Source organism: Felis catus, chromosome B3 (assembly GCF_018350175.1).
Source record: "Felis catus isolate Fca126 chromosome B3, F.catus_Fca126_mat1.0, whole genome shotgun sequence".
Lineage (NCBI taxonomy): Eukaryota > Metazoa > Chordata > Mammalia > Carnivora > Felidae > Felis > Felis catus.
This window is the reverse complement of record NC_058373.1, coordinates 11,587,136-11,605,981: the sequence shown is the minus strand read 5'-3', so window position 1 is coordinate 11,605,981 and position 18,846 is coordinate 11,587,136. Positions and strand designations below refer to the sequence as shown.

Here is an 18,846-nt window from a genome sequence, read left to right as displayed (position 1 = left end):
CCAAGCGCAGACGAGAGGCCCACGGAAGAGGGTAGGAAGGGCGGCGAGGCGGTGCGCGCTCCACGGACTGGCGGGAGGGAGCCGGGGCGGAGGGGCGGCTCGCCGGCCAAGCAGAGCCCCCGAGTCTGGCTGACAAAAGCAGAGGGGCCTGATGGACTGTGTTCCGACAACAAGCGCGACTTAGCGTCTGGGAGGTCATAAGTTAACAGCTCTGCTCGGAAAGCGGGAAGGCTGGAGGACAAAGGGAGGGAGAGCTGCTGAGCCCCCTGACGACAGAGCTCAGTTTGGTGGGGAACAAAGGCGCTCGCCAGCGCCATCTCCCCCGCCCATCCCCCCGCCAAAATCCCAAAGAGAACCAGTTCCTGCCAGGGAACTTGCTCGCTCCGCGCAAACACCCAACTCTGTGCTTCTGCGGAGCCAAACCTCCAGCAGCGGGTCTGACTCCCTCCCGCTGCCACAGGGCCCCTCCTGAAGTGGATCACCTAAGGAGAAGCGAGCTAAGCCTCCCCTCCTGCCCCCGTGCACCTTGCCTACCCACCCCAGCTAATACGCCACATCCCCAGCATCACAAGCCTCGCAGTGTGCAAGTAGCCCAGACGGGCCACCCCACCCCACAGTGAATCCCGCCCCTAGGAGAGGGGAAGAGAAGGCACACACCAGTCTGACTGTGGCCCCAGCGGTGGGCTGGGGGCAGACATCGGGTCTGACTGCGGCCCCGCCCACCAACTCCAGTTATACACCACAGCACAGGGGAAGTGCCCTGCAGGTCCTCACCATGCCAGGGACTATCCAAAATGACCAAGCGGAAGAATTCCCCTCAGAAGAATCTCCAGGAAATAACAACAGCTAATGAGCTGATCAAAAAGGATTTAAATAATATAACAGAAAGTGAATTTAGAATAATAGTCATAAAATTAATCGCTGGGCTTGAAAACAGTATAGAGGACAGCAGAGAATCTCTTGCTACAGAGATCAAGGGACTAAGGAACAGTCACGAGGAGCTGAAAAACGCTTTAAACGAAATGCATAACAAAATGGAAACCACCACAGCTCGGCTTGAAGAGGCAAAGGAGAGAATAGGTGAACTAGAAGATAAAGTTATGGAAAAAGAGGAAGCTGAGAAAAAGAGAGATAAAAAAATCCAGGAGTATGAGGGGAAAATTAGAGAACTAAGTGATACACTAAAAAGAAATAATATACGCATAATTGGTATCCCAGAGGAGGAAGAGAGAGGGAAAGGTGCTGAAGGGGTACTTGAAGAAATTATAGCTGAGAACTTCCCTGAACTGGGGAAGGAAAAAGGCATTGAAATCCAAGAGGCACAGAGAACTCCCTTCAGACGTAACTTGAATCGATCTTCTGCACGACATATCATAGTGAAACTGGCAAAATACAAGGATAAAGTGGAGGCCTCTGAGTGTGTCTCTAGCCGTAGCCAGATCCCTCAGCTCTCCCTTACTGTGGTTGTTCATGTTAGCTTCTGAGATGTACGGACTGGAAAAAGAGAGCCCGGAAGAACTGGGTGATGGTGAGGCAGAATGGGAAAACAGGAGTTTGTCAGCATGTGTCAGCAGCCTTCAGGGCCCTGATGCTTATTTGGGCTTAGGGGCTGGGCAGGGACAGGCCCTTGCCTTAGCTAAAAGGCATGACATCCAAGATATGGAAGAGTTGGGAGGCCCCAGGGCTGGAGACCTTTGTCCTGGCAGATCAGTCCCAAAGGGCCCCATGGGGAGACCATGAGTGAGAGCACAAGGGTCTGGGGAGGGAGCAGGTCCCACCAGACTCCTCAGTTAGAGCGCTCCCTCTGCTAGCTGTGAGCTGCATTGGAGAAAGACAGAAGTGTGTCAAACTTTGATCATTCACTACAGGAATGCTTTGCAAATTACTAAGAATTAGAGACTAGCATCCGGAACACTGAGAGGAGAAAATGTTTGAATGTGTATGTGTGTACGCACACACACACACACACACACACACACACACACACACACGTGATGCCCTGAGTGGTTGCTAGGGGTGATGGCACGGCTAGGAGGATGTCCTGTGTCGAGCATCCCTGAATCTGGGTGGTAAGAATGTTACAGAGAGAGGTGGCATGTTTTACTAAGGAAAAAATTATGTAGAATCTAGCACACTGCCCTGAATATAGATTACATGCTTAATTTCATTGGGATGATTTTTTACCAAATTATTTGTGCTTGCTAATCACTGTGGAGATGCGGAAGAGGGTGGGTCAAAGTTGTCAGTGCCCAGGATGTGGGCAGCGTGCAAAAATAAAGGAAATTGGGATTCCAGTGTGAAATTAAAGCTTTGGCTTTCGAAGCTTAGCGTGTGCGCTGTTCTTTGCTTCCTTCAAAACCCCTTTTATTTCCCCGCTGAGAGAGAACCTTCTCTCATTTCCCCCCTCCTCCCTTGTTCCTTCGTGCGCCCCTCCTCCCTGCTGCCCAGGGCTACCCACGCCCCTGGCTTTCAGTGCACCACACGGAGGGTAGAAAAATGATCTGGACTAAGAGGAGCTGTGGATTTGGGGGTTGGGTCTAGTCTATGCTAGTTTCCAGGTCTGGGCTTCCAGAAGATTGCAGCTTCTGTTTACTCCCATTTGGGAGTACCAATAAAGGATCCTACCCGCCTCGGATTCATTACTGAGCCCACGTGAGACAGCAGAGGCTGTCTGGAAGGCACTTAGCTTGTTATTGTCATCTCCACCATCCCCGGGGACACCCTGAGGTGGCAGTGGCTGTTCATTAGTGGCCATGTCCCACGACTATTTCCACAAGCACTTTGGAGAGCCCCTGTTGGCTAGCGTTGTGCCTGGGGCAGGGTGGGGAGGGGACCCACAGAGGCCGGAGGCCAGAACGTCCGCCCTCTAGAAGGTTCCTGAACTTGTCTGGGTACAAACAGAGGCACACAATGGATGTGAAGGCAATGCCAGCTTGGATGAGTTTGGGAATCCAACCGCCTGAAATGGGATTTCACTGCTATTGTTGCTTTCAAATGGGATGCACGTTGCAGATTGAACTTCCGTGTGAGTGAAAACCCTTCCTGAGGCCCTTGGAAACATCTTCCGACTTCCACTGTGTGGACTTGAGTCAACGAAACTACCCTTTACAGGCAAAGGTTCCCAAGAAGACTTAGTATTAGAAGGTGGTTGGAGAAAGGAAACTCACTCAGAAACCACACGGGCGACAGAGTGACCTTTTACAAAATAAGATTTTACAAAAATTTGAGACCACACACGCCTACCGTCTCTTACTCTGTTAGCAGGTAGTTAAGTACTGCAGGACTCTTAATTCAGGGTTTGTGTCAATTCTGCGCCCAGGTGTCCCAGGGCATGGCAGCGAACTCACAAGAGTGCCACAGAATATTTTTAAAATGTTCAAAGTGAACACAGGGACATTTGCCAGGTGCCGTGCTAGCAAGTAGTTTGGACCTAAGTACCTATTAATGGGGCCATCAGGTGTATCTTTTAGCCTGGGGGTACTGCAAAGCATCACTGAGACACCAAGGGCACCTTGAACCAGGAATGTTTGACAGCCCTTTACGGGTTCGGGTGGCATCATCATGGGCACCATCTGACGGACAGAGGGCAGCATGCCGGCTCACAGACATCTCTTCTGCGTATCCCCTGCTCAGGTTTGTCATTGGCCAGCAACTCTGAACGTGCCATTGCTGATTTGTGTCTGTCAAATGGTTGCATGTTCGGGACAAGCTTGATCGTGATTCATAGCACCCACCGATAGTTGGGCCCTACAGGCAGCTGGGATCCCTCTGCCTTTTGGGCTGAGAAACAGCCAGTTAGCACAGTGGCTAACTGTGTCAAATGGACACAACAGAGGTTGGCAGAGTTTGCCTTTAAGCCATCTGATAACAGAGCCCGCTCCTCCTCCTCCCAGAGCTCGTCACATTTCTCCTTGCTGCAGGTGCCAGCTGGGATCTCTGCTCACTACTTCCTCCCTCCCATCAGCCTTCTCCCGCAGGCCCTCAAGGGGCCTGTCCCCGCTTAGCACCCCTCCCGGGACTGTGCATTCTGCCTTTCTGGGGCTGCTCTTGACCGTTGCCTTCAACTGCCGTTGGAATCTTCTCTCGCTAAAATTCTCAGCAGTTGGTGTCCCGGTTCTGCAGCCAAGTGGGCTGGACTATCATGCCTCAAGGACGCGGTCCAGACCTTCATGTGGGGACCCAGCAGCGAGCATGCTGGAAATGCCCAGTGAACTTGTGATAAATGATTCAATTATGAACTTAATTCCCAGCATGGGTTCTGGACCAGTCAGGGCTGCATATGACACCCTCTTGTCACTGCCTGATGATGGTTTTCCAGGGGCTCTCTCTGCCTTAGCTGAAGAAAAACTTGATGTAGTGGCCTTGCCAGGCCCAGCAGATGAGGTTTTTGGGGCCTGGGAGACTTTGGCCCCCTCGTATGGCCCCTCTCCTGTCCTCCCTGGGCTCTTGTGTGTGTCTTTCCCAGCAGGCACCCGGCCAAGTGCATCCAGCTCAGCGATGGGGCAGGGCTGTATGGGGATTTGTGTGCTGAATTTAATAACCTTTCTCCCTTCTCAGGGCGACAGAGGAAACCAGTATCCCCAAGGTGGAGGTGTCCCCTTCCCCTGGGAGCCCTGCCTCCTCACAGGCTGCCATGCTCTGTTGTCCCTGTGACTCACCAAGTGTGTGCAGAGGCTGGAGGGTGGGCAGGGGCTGGGAGGGGCTGGAGAAGAGGCCGGTCTTGCTTCTGACACTCGAACTCCTCAGAATTGCCACCCGCCCTGTGTGTCAGCACTGAGAGGGCATTTTAGAGATGGACAGAGGCCTGGCCTTTTCCATTTTTTGAGTACCTTGAATATTTGAAAAAAGAAGAAAAATGCCAGAATTGGTACAAAAAATTGTAGGTGGTATATTCTATTTAGATGCTTAATAAAAAAAATGCTGCTAAACACTTATAAAAATACAATGGCTAGGAGGACCCTCATTTGGAGAGAATGATTCCATAGATCCATAGACCATAGATTCACAGTCTATGATTTGAGGTCGTTTGTGAATGAGATTCAGAACACGTGGCTCTCCTGGTCCTCTGCTCCCCTTCACCTCCGTGTTAGATATGGGTGCCTTTGGCGGGGTGGGGTGGGGGGTCTCCTGCTGGAGGGCTCAGGGCCCCACTTTTCTACGGGACAAAAGCCTTCAGATCAACCTTGTGCCCCTGGGGAGAGGAGTGGTGCCCTCAGGGTGGCCTGGCCTGGGCAGGGAGGGTCTCCTTGCTGGGCTGGGGTGAACAGCAGGTGGAGGGACACAAACTGAGTCATCCGTGGGACACGATGCCCCCTTCTCCTGATGGCCTCCTCCTCCAGCCAGGGGCTCATCACTGGGGTATCTGGGTTACCTTGGTTACAACATGGGAAAAGGAAGTTTTGTGAATGGCTTCTCCTTGGGTGCTTTCAGACTTAAGAAATAGCTCCATCATTTGTGGCCAGCTTTCTGCTGGCTTCCTTCTGTGATGATAGCAGCCGCCAGTTCAACTCATGACATGCCTACATCAGCCAGGCATTGTGTTAAGAGCTGAAAATACAGTGGTTATTCACGCTGGCTGTCCTGGGGGCAGGGGAGCTGACCGTTGATTTGGGAGAAAGGCACAAGTGTGTGAGTCACCTCCATATAATGAAGTGAGCACTCTTCTTGGATTATGACAGAACCATAGAGGAGAGCCGCCCACCCAGGGCGGGGCGTTCCTGAGAAGGTTCTGGAACAGAGAGGGAGGCTGAGCTGAATCCTGATGAAGAAAGGACTTAGCCAGGCTGGAGTGGGTTGTGAGAAGATCCAAGGGATGGGGGCACCCAGCTTGGGTCGAGGTATAGAGGTGTGACAGAGCAAGGGTTGAGAAGATGGGGGCCTGAGTATCTAGGAAACAAGTAGGGGTGGATGTGGAGTGGGAATGAGGGGGCAGGGGTCTTATCTCTCAGACTGGTGAGGAGCAAGAGAGCGAGGGGGTCCGGTGGGTGTTTTGGATGAAACTCTTTAGCTGCAGTATGAAGAGACAGATCTCAGTGGGGGAAGGGGGGGTAGGGCTTGACTGGAGGAGGTAGATGATTGTATGTGTAGGGGCGGCCCTGGGGAGAAGCCATCAAACTAAGAAAGGAACAGAGTTGGGTGACAAGGTGTCTTGTGGCCTCAGGGGCAATGGAAGGGAATGTAGCTGGGCCAGGCTGATGTTGGGCATCAGCACTCAAGACCCTTCCATAATAGGAGTGAGGCAGCTGGGAGGGTGAGAGGAGCAGTCGAGAGGAGAAATCCATGGGGACAGATGTGTAAGGGACAAGGGGTAGGAGCCAGACAGGGGCAGGGGCTGGGAATGGGGAAGAGGAGAGCTTGGTGGAGAATCCAGAGGGCACGATTGGGTGGGCTGTCCCTCGTGTACCCATTTGGGCATTCTGTTCCACCAGCAAGTGCAGGAACTCTGGGGTCACTGACCTGAGGCTTCAGGGTTGATATCTCCCTCCAGAGCCTGCCTAACACTGTGCCTGACACACAGTAGGTACTAAATTAATGTTAAGTCCACTGAACACAAATACAGCATGGAGGCCAGTGAGAGGAGGGCTGGAAACATCCAGTGGATTTGGCAATGGAGGCGGGGCATTTCTGGGGAGTATTTCTGGGGGACAGGTGGAAGCAGAAACCAGATTTCTGGGGAGTAAGGGAGGAGGTGGAGGAGGCAATTTTTGTGGGTGGAGTTGGGTGATGCAAGGGGTGAGGAAATAGAAGACAGGGAGTCTGTCTATTCTTTCTAGAAGCTTGGCCATGACAGGAAGGAGAGAAAGGACAAGACTCATGGTTGAAGCACTTTTCAAACATTAACAGTAACTTTCATTGCTTCCCCCATCCCTACAAAGATTGCACGTTCCTTACAGAAAAGCTGGGAAATGCATATAAGGAGGCAAAAAAATCAAAATGAAAATCACCCGTTAATCCCATCCATTGGCAATATGCGCTGTTAAACCTTGCAGTCCTTGCCTTCCAGACTTTGTTGCTGTAGTTTTTTTGTTGTTGTTGTTTTTAGTAGAAATGGGTGTCGTGCAGCACATTTCTTATTTTGCGACATACCTTTTTCACTATCTCTTGTATAACTTCCTCTGTCTGAGCTACTGTTCCTCCAAAACATCCTTTAAAATTTTATCTATCTACCTAAATGGTCCAAATGGATCAAACCTCAACACTTACAAAAGAGGATTGATTCAGTGAGAAGTTGCCTTTTATTGCCTGCCCCTGAGCTACCGAGTTGGCCTTGGAGGCAACTGGTATTTCCTTCTTTCGTCCAATATGGTGATTAGATACTATTCCAATGCATGTGTCTTTCAAAAATTATTTATTTTTTTTTAAATTGTTTTTTCAACGTTTATTTATTTTTGGGACAGAGAGAGACAGAGCATGAACGGGGGAGGGGCAGAGAGAGAGGGAGACACAGAATCGGAAACAGGCTCCAGGCTCTGAGCCATCAGCCCAGAGCCTGACGCGGGGCTCGAACTCACAGACCGCGAGATCGTGACCTGGCTGAAGTCGGACGCTTAACCGACTGCGCCACCCAGGCGCCCCTCAAAACTTATTTAAACAACTTCTCATCTTAGATATTTAGACGTGACTTAGTTTTATTTTGCTATTATACATCAGGCTATAGTAAGTCTTCTTCTAGCTAAATCGTTGTGCACATACCTTGTCTTCCTAGACTACATTTCCAACAGTGGGAGTTCAGGGTCAGAAGGTGGAATGACAGCTACAGAAAACTTTCAATACCAGGTTTTCCCTCCAAGGAAATCAACGTCCACTGGTGTTCCCCTCTGCAGAGCATGAGAGTCTTTCTATCCTCACCTGCCCCTCCACCCGTGTTATTAAAACTCACTTCCTCCACCTGTGCCAACTCAGTGTTTTGTTTTTTGTTTTTTTTAAAGGTGCACGTGAGGGCCTCTAACCGTCACTGTGAGTTGCATTTTGGGAGAAACAAATGGCACCATGCGGGACGATAGGGGACCAGGTGTTGCAAAGGCAGTTCTGAGCCCGGAAAGGGCTGACCTGGCGGGAGGGCAGAGAAGATTGAGCTGAGGAGTGAGCTGGCTGGCTTGTCAGTGAGCACCAAGCCCGGGGACAAGGCCCTTCTTCATTTCTAGAACCCCCGCCCTGGCCATGAGGAGCAGGAGGGCCTCCAGAGACCTGGAAGAATTTGTGGGTGAGGTCCAGGGACAACTGGTATATGGTCTGGGCTGGTTTTTGTTCTTCTTTCAAGAGGCAATCCTGTGGGTTCTTTGCTGACAGCATCCGGGGCGGGGTTCCAGGAACAGCACGGAGCGGGGTGCATGCTCTTGGGTGAGCAGAGTCCGCCTCTCCCTTGACTTTGCCTTGGGGTGACTGCATGTGGCCTTGTGCTCCCAGATGCAAGGCTGCATGATTCCCGATTGGGGAAGAGAGGCAAAGGGCTGTTAGAGACACGCACCCAGCTGGAGCGAGCGCGGAGGAAATCTGCCTCCCCCTCATTCATACATTCCCGGGCTTGCAAGGTCGGCACTGGGTGTCGGATGGGCTGTGTTTCCTTTCACATTCACCCTTCCTTAGGGACCCTCTGGAAAGTCCCTGCTTCTCCCATGCTGCCCCCAAGGGGAGCTGCTTCTCTCTGGTTGTTTTGCATACAGCAGACACCAGGCCTTTCTCCAGACTATTTAGTGTGTGTGTGTGTGTGTGTGTGTGTGTGTGTGTGTATTTCCCCAAAAGAGAAAGAAAGAAAATCGTTTGGTTTACAGTCTGTAGTTACTTGTCTCTGGGTTAGGATCGCTGGAGGTTGCCCCCGCCTCGCGTCCAGCTTGACTTCCAAGTTTCTGAGGCCACATTTAGCCCCTACTCCCCACCCCTGAGCTCCTTCAAGGACTGTCAACTCCCTTGAAATTGACACCCCAGAGAGTTGGAACGGTCCCCACCCCTGAGCTCCTTCAAGGACTGTCAACTCCCTTGAAATTGACACCCCAGAGAGTTGGAACGGGAATCCTCACTCCCTGTAAATTTGGAGTTGTATTTTGTTGCTGCAGCTTGCTCATTTCCTGGTTATTCTCATGGATAATTCCTGGATTATCCATGAATTGGATATATATGTATAGATATATCTTCTTCTTCCCCCCCAAGGCCCTGTTTTTGTGTGTGTCAGGCATCATTTCCAGAGAGCCCACACTCCACCTAGATTCTGTATTGGTCTCTGCATGCGGGGTTTAGGGCCGCTGTTACCCAATTACCACAAACCAGGTGACTTAAAACAACAGAAATGTATTGTCTCACAGTTCTGTGAGTCAGAAGCCAGAAGTCAGGGCATCAGCAGAGTTGGCTTCTTCTGGAGGCTCTGAGGGAGAATCTGTTCCATGTCCCTCTCCTTGCTTCTGGTCGTTGCTGGCAACCCGTGGCTTTCCTTGTCTTGTAGATATATCACTCCAGCCTCTGCCTCTGTCTTCATATGGTGTTTTCCTCTCTGTATGTGTCTTTGTGTGTCCTCTCCTTATAAGGACAAAAGTCACTGGGTTTTAGGGCCCACCCCAATCCAGTAGGATCTCACCTTAACTAATTACATTTGCAAAGACCCTATTTCCAAATAAGGTCACGTTCTGAGGTTCTGGGTAGACATGGATTTTCAAAGGTCACCGGTAAACCCACCACAGTCTCTCCACCTTCCGACCCTTCCTTCCACCGATCCGTCCCATGCACCTCGCCAGAGCCATTTTTCTCAAACCTCCTTAGCAGGAGCAACCAACTCTTATGCCAAAAATCTCCACTGACTTCCCGCTGCCAACAGAATAAAGTCCTATCTCTTTAGCTCAGCTTCAGAAGACTCCCCATAGTGTTGCTCCAGCGATCTTTTTCACGTTCCTTTTCTCCACTCTCCTTCACACATTCTCCAGCTGCATCTGGAAGGTCTTCTGTGGCGTGGCACATGCTGTAAAGGGCTCTTGTCTTCTGCTAGGGCCTCTGTCCCTTGCCTAGATGCTGTCCTTTTCAAGCATCCATGTCATGTCATAGCCTTTTTTCTCTGATGAGAACATCCCTGGCCAGTCGAGATCAAGGGCTCAGCGCTGACCACAGACCAACTTAGATGCCACCCCCTTCCTTCCCCCATCCTCAGTGATGACCGATGCTACTCTCTGCCAAGTGGAATTTTTATCCAAAGATAAGCCTGTGTCTAATACGTCTTTGGGTCTTTGGATTGGAAAATGATGCATTGAATCTTGGACTTCTTGGCAAATGACTGTGGGTGCCGCTGCTGTGAGCACATGAGGGGGATGATTTGAATCTGAAGCAACCAGGATGCTCATGGGTCAGTGCATGAACTCCATGCCTATAGCCCCACTAGGTCTGAAGCAGATGAAGATCCCCTGTGCGGAGAGGAAATGAGGGGAAGGAGAGAATGGCTGCTGTATTGAGAGTCAAGGGCAGTGGTCTTTCAAAGGAAGACGTAAGAGAAGCAGATCCCTAAGGTTGGGTACTGAGGGGCACTGGGCTCAGTGGGAAGGGTTGTAGTGATATCCAGCAGGCCCCCTCCCCATCTTCCCTGATGGACGGTTGGTGAGCAAGATGGCAGGTGGGGCAGGGCTAGGGAGGGAGGTAAAATGGAGACCTAGGGTACAATGAACAGAATGGGTTCCAACACCTTTCACTTCCAGCTTTCACAGATGCCCTGAACACTTGAAAGCAACAAGGAAGTTTTCATTCCAAAGAGTGATGCTGGCGTCTTTTTCTAGCCCCTCCCAAGTGGCACTGATTGACCATTGACAACTGGCTCTTCAAACTCTCTTCCAAAGCATTGCATCTCTGTGGAGACACATGAGGAATGTAGTTCATCTGCAAGTAGGTTTCCTCTAAACTGTCTTGCCTCCCTGTGTTCTGTCTTTTTCCTCTGCTCATACCTCAGTCGCATCAAAGCCCCATAGGCATTGTCCCTGGGGATCAAGAAGCAGTCCACCCCAAAAGGAATAGCAGAGACATAAAGAATTGGAGTGAGAGAGAGTTCTGGGCAGATGCTCAAGGTGTGGGTGGCAGGTTGAGCCCACTGATTTGTGACATTCTGCATTTCAGGTACTGGGACATTTCTAACATCAAAATCTTTGAAGCCACCAGGGCTCTTTCTTGCTGGGTCTTGGCAATACTCCTTCATGTCATAGGTTTAGAAACTCAGGCTAAAGAAAGTACCCAGGGAAAAGTGCTTGCCCCTGGAAATGTTTATGATAGCTCTGCTCCTTCCTCTATTGACTCATAACTCCGCATGCATGGTCTCACCTGGCTGGGTTCAGAAAATAGTTATCTTATTATAAAAACAGTAAACCCTTGACTCCATTAAATGATTATAGCTTCTTAGACATCCCATCTAAAAGGTTTCCCATTTTTCTTCCTGAAAAATTGCCAATTTGTGCATTTCAAAGCAGATGGATCTAGTCAAATTTCCTTTGTCAGTAAGTATTCTGTGCAACAAATCTGTTTCCAGGTCCTAAAGACGACTTTGCTCAGGTTCAAGCCAACAACCTCCACCCCCCAACCAAACAAAAAGGAATGACCCCAGTTTGAGTTAGTCGTATCCATATACATGAAGAATATCCATGAGTTTGAAATGTTTTAAGAATCAGGAAGGGCGGGGGAGAGGAGACAAGAGGAGAAGGATGAATTGCTTATGATTCTGCTCTTAAGGAGTGATTTTATGTCACTTCTCCCTGCTACTGGAAGTTGCCATCCACCTCTGACCAAAGTACAAAGAGCATTTGACACAACATAAAACATGAAAAGAACTTTCAGTGGCTTAGTGTCCTGGCTGTGACTCAAATGTGCATGCCCAGGCAGGCTCCACAGTGGATGTCCAGCTCCATTGCTCTACTCTAGGAGGCTGAAGCAGATGTGGTCCATTAATATCACTGTCTTGCCAATAGCAGTTTCCATCGATGGAAGCTGGACTGATCCAACTGTAGTCTTACTTCTGAAACATCCAAGGATTCTAGGTAGCTGCTTTTGTGTTTCTTTTTCCAACTAGATAGTGAATTCCTTGAGGGAAAGGATAATGTCCATTTGGTTTGCATCTGTAGACATCAGCTCAGTAATTGGCACATAAAGGCACTCTGATAAAAAAATTATTTTTTTTTCAACGTTTATTTATTTTTGGGACAGAGAGAGACAGAGCATGAATGGGGGAAGGGCAGAGAGAGGGAGACACAGAATCAGAAACAGGCTCCAGGCTCTGAGCCATCAGCCCAGAGCCTGACGCGGGGCTCGAACTCACAGACCGCGAGATCGTGACCTGGCTGAAGTTGGACGCTTAACCGACTACGCCACCCAGGCACCCCCCAAAAATTATTTTTTAATGAAATGGTTTAAAAACAGCAAGATCCTCTGTAAAAGTAGGACATTATACTCCTCTAGTTTTCTTCAGAGCATATAAATATTTGATAGGAGGTTGCACCAGGACTGGAATTCTGACTCCTAGTGGTGCCGGGATCTGGGGCTCCGGGACTTAGAGACAGAAGAGATGGAACTCTGGTTCCGTCAAGGACAAAGCTGATGGGAAACTGTGGCATGGGTGTTAGGAGGGAGGGTGAATTAGTTTCCTATAGCTGCTGTAACAAATTACACCAAAAGATGAGTGGGTTAAAACAACACCAACTTATTAGCTTAACCATTCTGGAAGTCAGAAGTTCAAAATGAGTCCCCTGGGCTAAAATCAAGGTGTTGACAAGGCTGTGTTCCCTGGGGAGGCTCTAGGGGAGAATAGTTTTCTTGCATTTTCCCATTTCTAGAGGCCATCTGCATCCTTTGGCTCATGGCCTCTGCCTCCGTCTTCAAAACCAGCATCTTCAAATCTCTCTCTGACTCTTACCCTGACCCTCCTGCTTCCCTCTTTGACTTATAAGGACCCTGGAGATTACATGGGGCTCAACTGGTTCCCCGTCTCAAGGTTACCCGATTAGCAGTCTAAATTCCATCTGCAACTTTAATTCCCCTTTTCCATGTAACATAACGTATTCACAAATTCTGAGGAGTAGGGCATGGATGGCTTTTGAGGGGAGGCGTTATTCTGTTTACCACAGAAGGGCACCTGGGTGGTCATGGAGTCCAGCATCCTTGTGCTACACTTGAGGAAACTCAAGCTCCAAGAGTTTGTTGGAATTCCAACTGTTTTCCTCCACAGGAGAGTTAAGCTCACTCTAAGGCCCGACCGTCTGCACCCAGAGCCCTAAGCAAGACTCAGCAGGAGGCCCCTGGCCTCCTCTTCCTCCAGTTCTTTCTTCTACACCTGTGCCTCATTGCTTTCCCACCCTGTCCAGGGGAGGGTGCCAGGGTGTGTGTGTGTGGGGGGTCACAGTACACCTGACCCATGTCCAGACTGGATGGAGAGTGGCCATTTCATGGGGCCAGAGAATGGATTGGACCCATCCATAAGAGCCCTGTCATCTTGGCAGAAGCGTGAGCTCTTAGAAGTACAGCTTCTGGAGGGAGGGGAGGATAGGTGATGGGTATTGAAGAGGGCATCTTTTGGGATGAGCACTGGGTGTTGTATGGAAACCAATTTGACAATAAATTTCATGTATTAAAAACAAGAAGTACAGCTTCTGGAGCCACTTGTGTGGCTCAGTGACTTAAGTGTCGGACTTCAGCTCAGGTCATGATCTCACAGCTCCTGAGTTCAAGCTCCACACGGGACTCACTGCTGTCAGCTCAGAGCCCACTTCAGGTCCTCTGTATCCCCTCCCCCTCGTCCCTCCCTCTCCTCTTTCTCATAAACAAATAAACATTAAAGAAAAAAAGAATGGGTGTCTGCATGGCTCAGTTGGTTAAGTGTCCGACTTTTGATTTCAGCTCAGGTCCTGATCTCACGGTTTGTGTGTTCGAACCCTGCGTTGAGCTTCTGCGCTGACAGCGTGGAGCCTGCTTGTGATTCTGTCTCTCCTTCTCTCTGCCTCTCTCTCTCTCTCTCTCTCTCTCTCTCTCTCTCTCTCAAAAATAAATAAAATGTTTTTAAAAAAAAGAAAAAGAGAAAAAAAAGAAAAAAAAAGTACATCTGCCAGTTGCCTAACTAGGACACTGAACTCAAGGGACTTGGGACCTCAAGAATCTGAAAGCCTGTATTGTCCTTACTAGGAAGTCCATAAAAGGGGGAACTAGTGGGTGATCCCCAACTGGCTGGTTCACAACTGACACTGATATTGCTGCTGGGGCCACTGCTGTGGGTTTCTCAGCCTGGAGACCCTGTTGGACCATGGCCCATTCTTGGCAAAAGAAGGTTCTGGCTGCCGAGTGTCCTTTGAGCAGATGCTGGTGATTCTGGCCCCAGAGCTCAAGTTTAAGGCAGTAGATGGTCCAGGAGGCACAAGAGCAGGTCCCCAGTCAAGGCCGGGGCCAGAGGAGAAGACACAGGAGGACTTACTGCATGAGACATTTACTAGGAAAGAGCAAACCACCATCTGGGGGAGCAGAGGACCAGGGGACGGGACAGGTCTTATTCCTAAAGTTCCTTCCTTTCATGTCACTCTGTTCTGTGTAGCTGGCCAGCCCCTTTACCTTCACCACAGCCAACAAAAGCCTCTGGCCAAGGACACGAGGGCCCAGGACCTTGTTTGGAATTCCTCAGAACCCTGGGATGCAGCCAGTCTGGTGGGGGGAAGATGGGGTGTTAAGGGTGGATGGGACCACTGAGGAAGGCAGGCCAGGCCTCTGGAGGCGGTTGACATGGCTCTGTGAAACACAAGGGGACCATGGCCCCCTCAGCATAGGGCTATAGAGTTCCCCATCTGTCCCCTGGCAGCTGACAGGTGGAGACAAGAACCCTGACCCGAGAGGTGAGTGAAAAGAGGAGCAAGGTATCTTCACCCAGGGGAGAGCCCATGTCCTGTGGCTGAGTGCCTGGTGAGGTTGGGATCACCATGAGCAAGTTCTACTTTGATTGAGAGCCTCTAACCCAGGATTCTGGACCAAAAACTCAGCATCCTCTGAAGGAGACACAGCTGAGGATCCGAAAGGGCAGAGAGAGCTTGCGAGGAAACGGGTGCAGGTGAAACTGGGGAGAACAGGTGGAAATGGGTCAGGGATGTGGCTGAGGCTGAGGTTGGCGGTTCCAGTGATGATGGAGGTCGAGGAAGATGACGCGTCGGGGATCAGGATGTGCTTCTGAGACACAATATCGAGGAAGAATGAGGTGGGGGTATCGATCAGCCTGAGGGATATTCCTTCTGCAGATGGGCAGTGTTGATGGAGCCCTGCCTTTTCAGTGGTGCTGAAAACTGGGCAGCCCCAGGGAGGAGAGAGGCCTTATATACTTTGTCTACGCCTACAGCTGCAGACAAGAAGGCAGGGCACCCGCCTTTCCCCAGAAGAGTCAGTTGAGAAGGACATAGCCGCCGCCCCTAGGGAGGCCCCTGCTTCCTTCCTGTCAGGGCCCTCCAAAGGCTGCACAACCCAGGCCACCAGAAGTGAGCCCCCCTAATGTGTAGTGGAAAATGAATCCTAAAGGAAGGCCAGACTGCCACCTGACAAGCACCCTAGACTGGATGTCACTTGAAGCCTCCTGGGGCTCCGGTGCCCTGTGAATCTCTTCCTCTTGGAACCTGGGCAACAGCTATCTAGTGCCTTGCTGGGCCCCGGGCTCTCCTGCCAGCAGTGCCTGAGATGGGAAGGCTGAGAGCTAAGATTCTCCTTTAGGAACTCAGTGTTCAGTTCAAAAATGTGCCATGACCCATGGTGGCCCTTTTTCTCTTGGGGCTCCAGAGAGCTTCTGAGCTGGACAGACTGGAATAAGAGAACCCAGCAGAAATGGAGGGAGAAGCAAGAGGTAAGATCTCTAGCTGAAACGAGGCTGGGGTGGGGGGGGGGCAGCCTCTAAGACACTCTTCCTGGTGGGTAAGAGCTGAAGTACTCCAGAAAGCCCACCCAAGGAAGTCCCTGACCCCTGGGCACGGGACGGCCCCTTTGGGACTGATGAATTCATCAGGATTCGGCCAAGTTTGTGTTTCTCAGAGGGACCATGGCCAACCTCTGGTGCATAACTGTCTATGAGTGGAGACTGGATCTTGAGCAGAGAAAAAGTACTGTGGGCTCTGGAGCAAGGAGAACCCCCAAAGATATGGGATGGAGTCCGGCATTTCTGGGAGCTGGAGCAGGCCTGGGTGGGAAATGCCAGTCAGTGGGTGGCATGGTGTTACGAAGTTACTTCTTCCCAGAACTTCTGAGACATTGAATTCATTTCTAGAATTTCTGTCCTAAAACCATGAGTTAAATGTTCTGTGTTTTTTGTTTTTGTCTTTTTGTTTTGTTTTGTTTTGTTTCTCACCCAGTTAAGCACAGGAGTTTGATAATGGCCATCAGGTAATGTGTTTGGAAATCTGGTCTGCGAAGACCAACATCATTATATTTTAAAGCGCTGACGTGTATCTAAATGGCTATATTTTCAGATGAGCTTGAGTATGATTTGTCAAGATCTATAATGTCGCCATGAGAACTGTAACCACATCAAACCTATGGATTCACTGGGGAAGTGAAGCCATTGTTGTTGGATCTAGCGTTTTCAATTCAGAGCAGCTTGCGTAGAAAGGCAGAAGGTAGTGGTTAAGAACACAACCTCTGAGCCTCGCTGCCTGGGTTGGGGTCTCTACTTTGCCTCTCTGGCCTTGGGCAAGAGCCTTAAGATTTCTGTCCCTCAGGTTCCTCATCTGTAAAATGGGGATTAATCCCAGGGTTATTGTGAAGATCAGGTAAGTTAATAGATGTAAAATATATAGAACAGTGCTTGGCATGTACTAAGGACTCAAACGTTAGCTACTATTATTATTTCTAATTTTATTTTATTTCAGTTCTTTAAAAACTGCATTCCATTTTTGTGGATTCTGCAATGCTTATTTTATTATTTTATTTTATTTTATTTTATTTTATTTTATTTTATTTTATTTTATTTTATTAAGGAAAACTTACTCCTTCCTTTTTTTCTGACCTGACAGCATGCCCAGGAAACAAGGTGGTTTGTTTTGGGGCTGAGGATTCTGGAAAGATGTTAGGAACAATACACGGGAATGTAATTTTTCAGTATCCCTAATCTACGCTCAGCCTTAAGCCCTGTGCCCTTTACAATGGTGTGAGCTTGGTAAATCATCGATAAATAATTTCAATACATTCACCAAAATCATTTTTGGTTGTTTCTAGGTCCAGAGTCTGGGAAAATGTCATTGGAAAGTAGCTAGCATGGAAATGTGAGTTTCCCTCCCTCTACTATTCTGATATTCTCAGGAGCTGGGAAGCTGGCATAAAAAATAGTCAAGGTTTTAAAGCTGCAATGGACTATATTCTGTTTCTTTCAAAATTCTTTTCACATCCTCCCTGGCAGAGAGGCCTGCCTGCTTTCCTATCAACACTGAAGAATGTATAGCAGCATCTATATATACAGCCTGAGGTGTGCTCCCAGAGCCTGATGGTTGGAGCTGCCTCCCTGGCTCTTTCTTCCAATTGATGGAATGGTGTCTGTAAAAATGTTTTGAAAATATGAAAAGTGGCAAATTGGCCTTCATGACAAATAGAACTTAATGTAACATATTTTACACGTTAAATCTCCACGAACAAAAGCGATCTCTAATGTTTTCTTTCTCAGGGCAAATTTCTTGGCATTTACATACCTTCAGTGTTTTACTGTGATCCTGGCTGGTGGCGGGGGGAGTTATCATAATAAATAAAACAGCTTTCACCTGTATGGAGCTTATGATTTATCTGATAGCAACCCATTGTATCTCACCCCCGAGAGAGGTGGGGTGCAGGTGATGGGGAAGAGGTCCTCATGTTGCAGCCCCCAGATGGAACCTGTTTGACTCCCTCCCCTAATCCCCCAACTCCCTGCTCCTCCAAACCCTGGGCTGTTAAGTGCTCCTTTGAAGGAGAGGGAGTCAGAGGTATAAGAAATACCAGCTTCTGAGACTTTGATGGCTGAGCCCAGTATGGTCTGGGGTGTCTCTCCCTGAGTTAATGGCATGGGGACTCCCCAACAGCAGTTGACCCAACTGATCCACTCCACTGTGGGAAAAGTAGGCTCTGCTTCTCCAGTGTCCCAAATGGGGTGTGGGGTGGCAGTGGGCACAGGGGACAACTGTTGAGGCAACTTCGACCCTTCGACACCCAGGGTTGCTTTGGACAGAAGCTGAAAGGAGGAGAAAGGAAATGCACAGTGTTTGTGTTTTGCACTCCCCCCCCCCCCATTGAAACAGTGAAATTGGGAGGGGGAGCAAGAAGGGACAGGGGACAGGCTTGTTTATTTTAATTTAATTTTTTTAAGTTTATTTTGAGAGAGAGAGAGAGAGAACAATAGGGGGAGGGGCAGAGGGAGAGGGAGAGAGAGAGAATCCCAAGCAGGCTCCTCACTTTCAGCCCAAAGCCTGACTCGAGGCTTGATTTTATGAACCGTGAGATCACAACCTGAGCCAATATCAAGAGTTAGATGCGTAACCAACTGAGCCACCCAGGTGCCCCCAGGCTTGTTCATTTTAAGGAGAGTAGAGTGGAATCAGAAAAGATAGTCTCATCCGGATGGTAGTAAACACAATACTGTTTTTGAGTGCTTATTGCCTGCCTGGGACTGGCTACCTGGTACTCATCCTGGGTGTGGATTTCTCAAGTTGCCAACCATGGCACACATGAAATACTTCCTACAACTTGATTTCTACCCAGAGTTGTCATTTCATCTGGCAGTAGAAATTTAATGATTAATTCGCCATAGTTCAGCCACTCTGGGTTTTCTGAGCATGATTGGAATGTAACAGCTTGATTCTTTCAAAGCTCATCCATCACCCTTATGCCTCCCTCCCCTGGGGTTTTCACCCAAGATCT

At 49.4% G+C, this 18,846-nt stretch overlaps 1 long non-coding RNA gene across 2 annotated transcripts; it reads left to right on the top strand.

The window, feature by feature from the left end:
• Nucleotides 1-2,446: 2,446 nt before the first annotated feature.
• On the top strand, nucleotides 2,447-17,719 carry LOC109500520. 2 transcript variants are annotated; one of them, XR_002158094.3, is made up of 4 exons: nucleotides 2,447-5,837; nucleotides 7,706-10,854; nucleotides 15,751-15,814; nucleotides 17,179-17,719. It is a non-coding gene; the product is annotated as an uncharacterized LOC109500520 (long non-coding RNA). The 2 variants fall into 2 exon arrangements; XR_006598879.1 differs by having other exon boundaries at nucleotides 2,451-5,837; nucleotides 15,751-17,719.
• The last annotated feature ends 1,127 nt before the right edge of the window (nucleotides 17,720-18,846 follow it).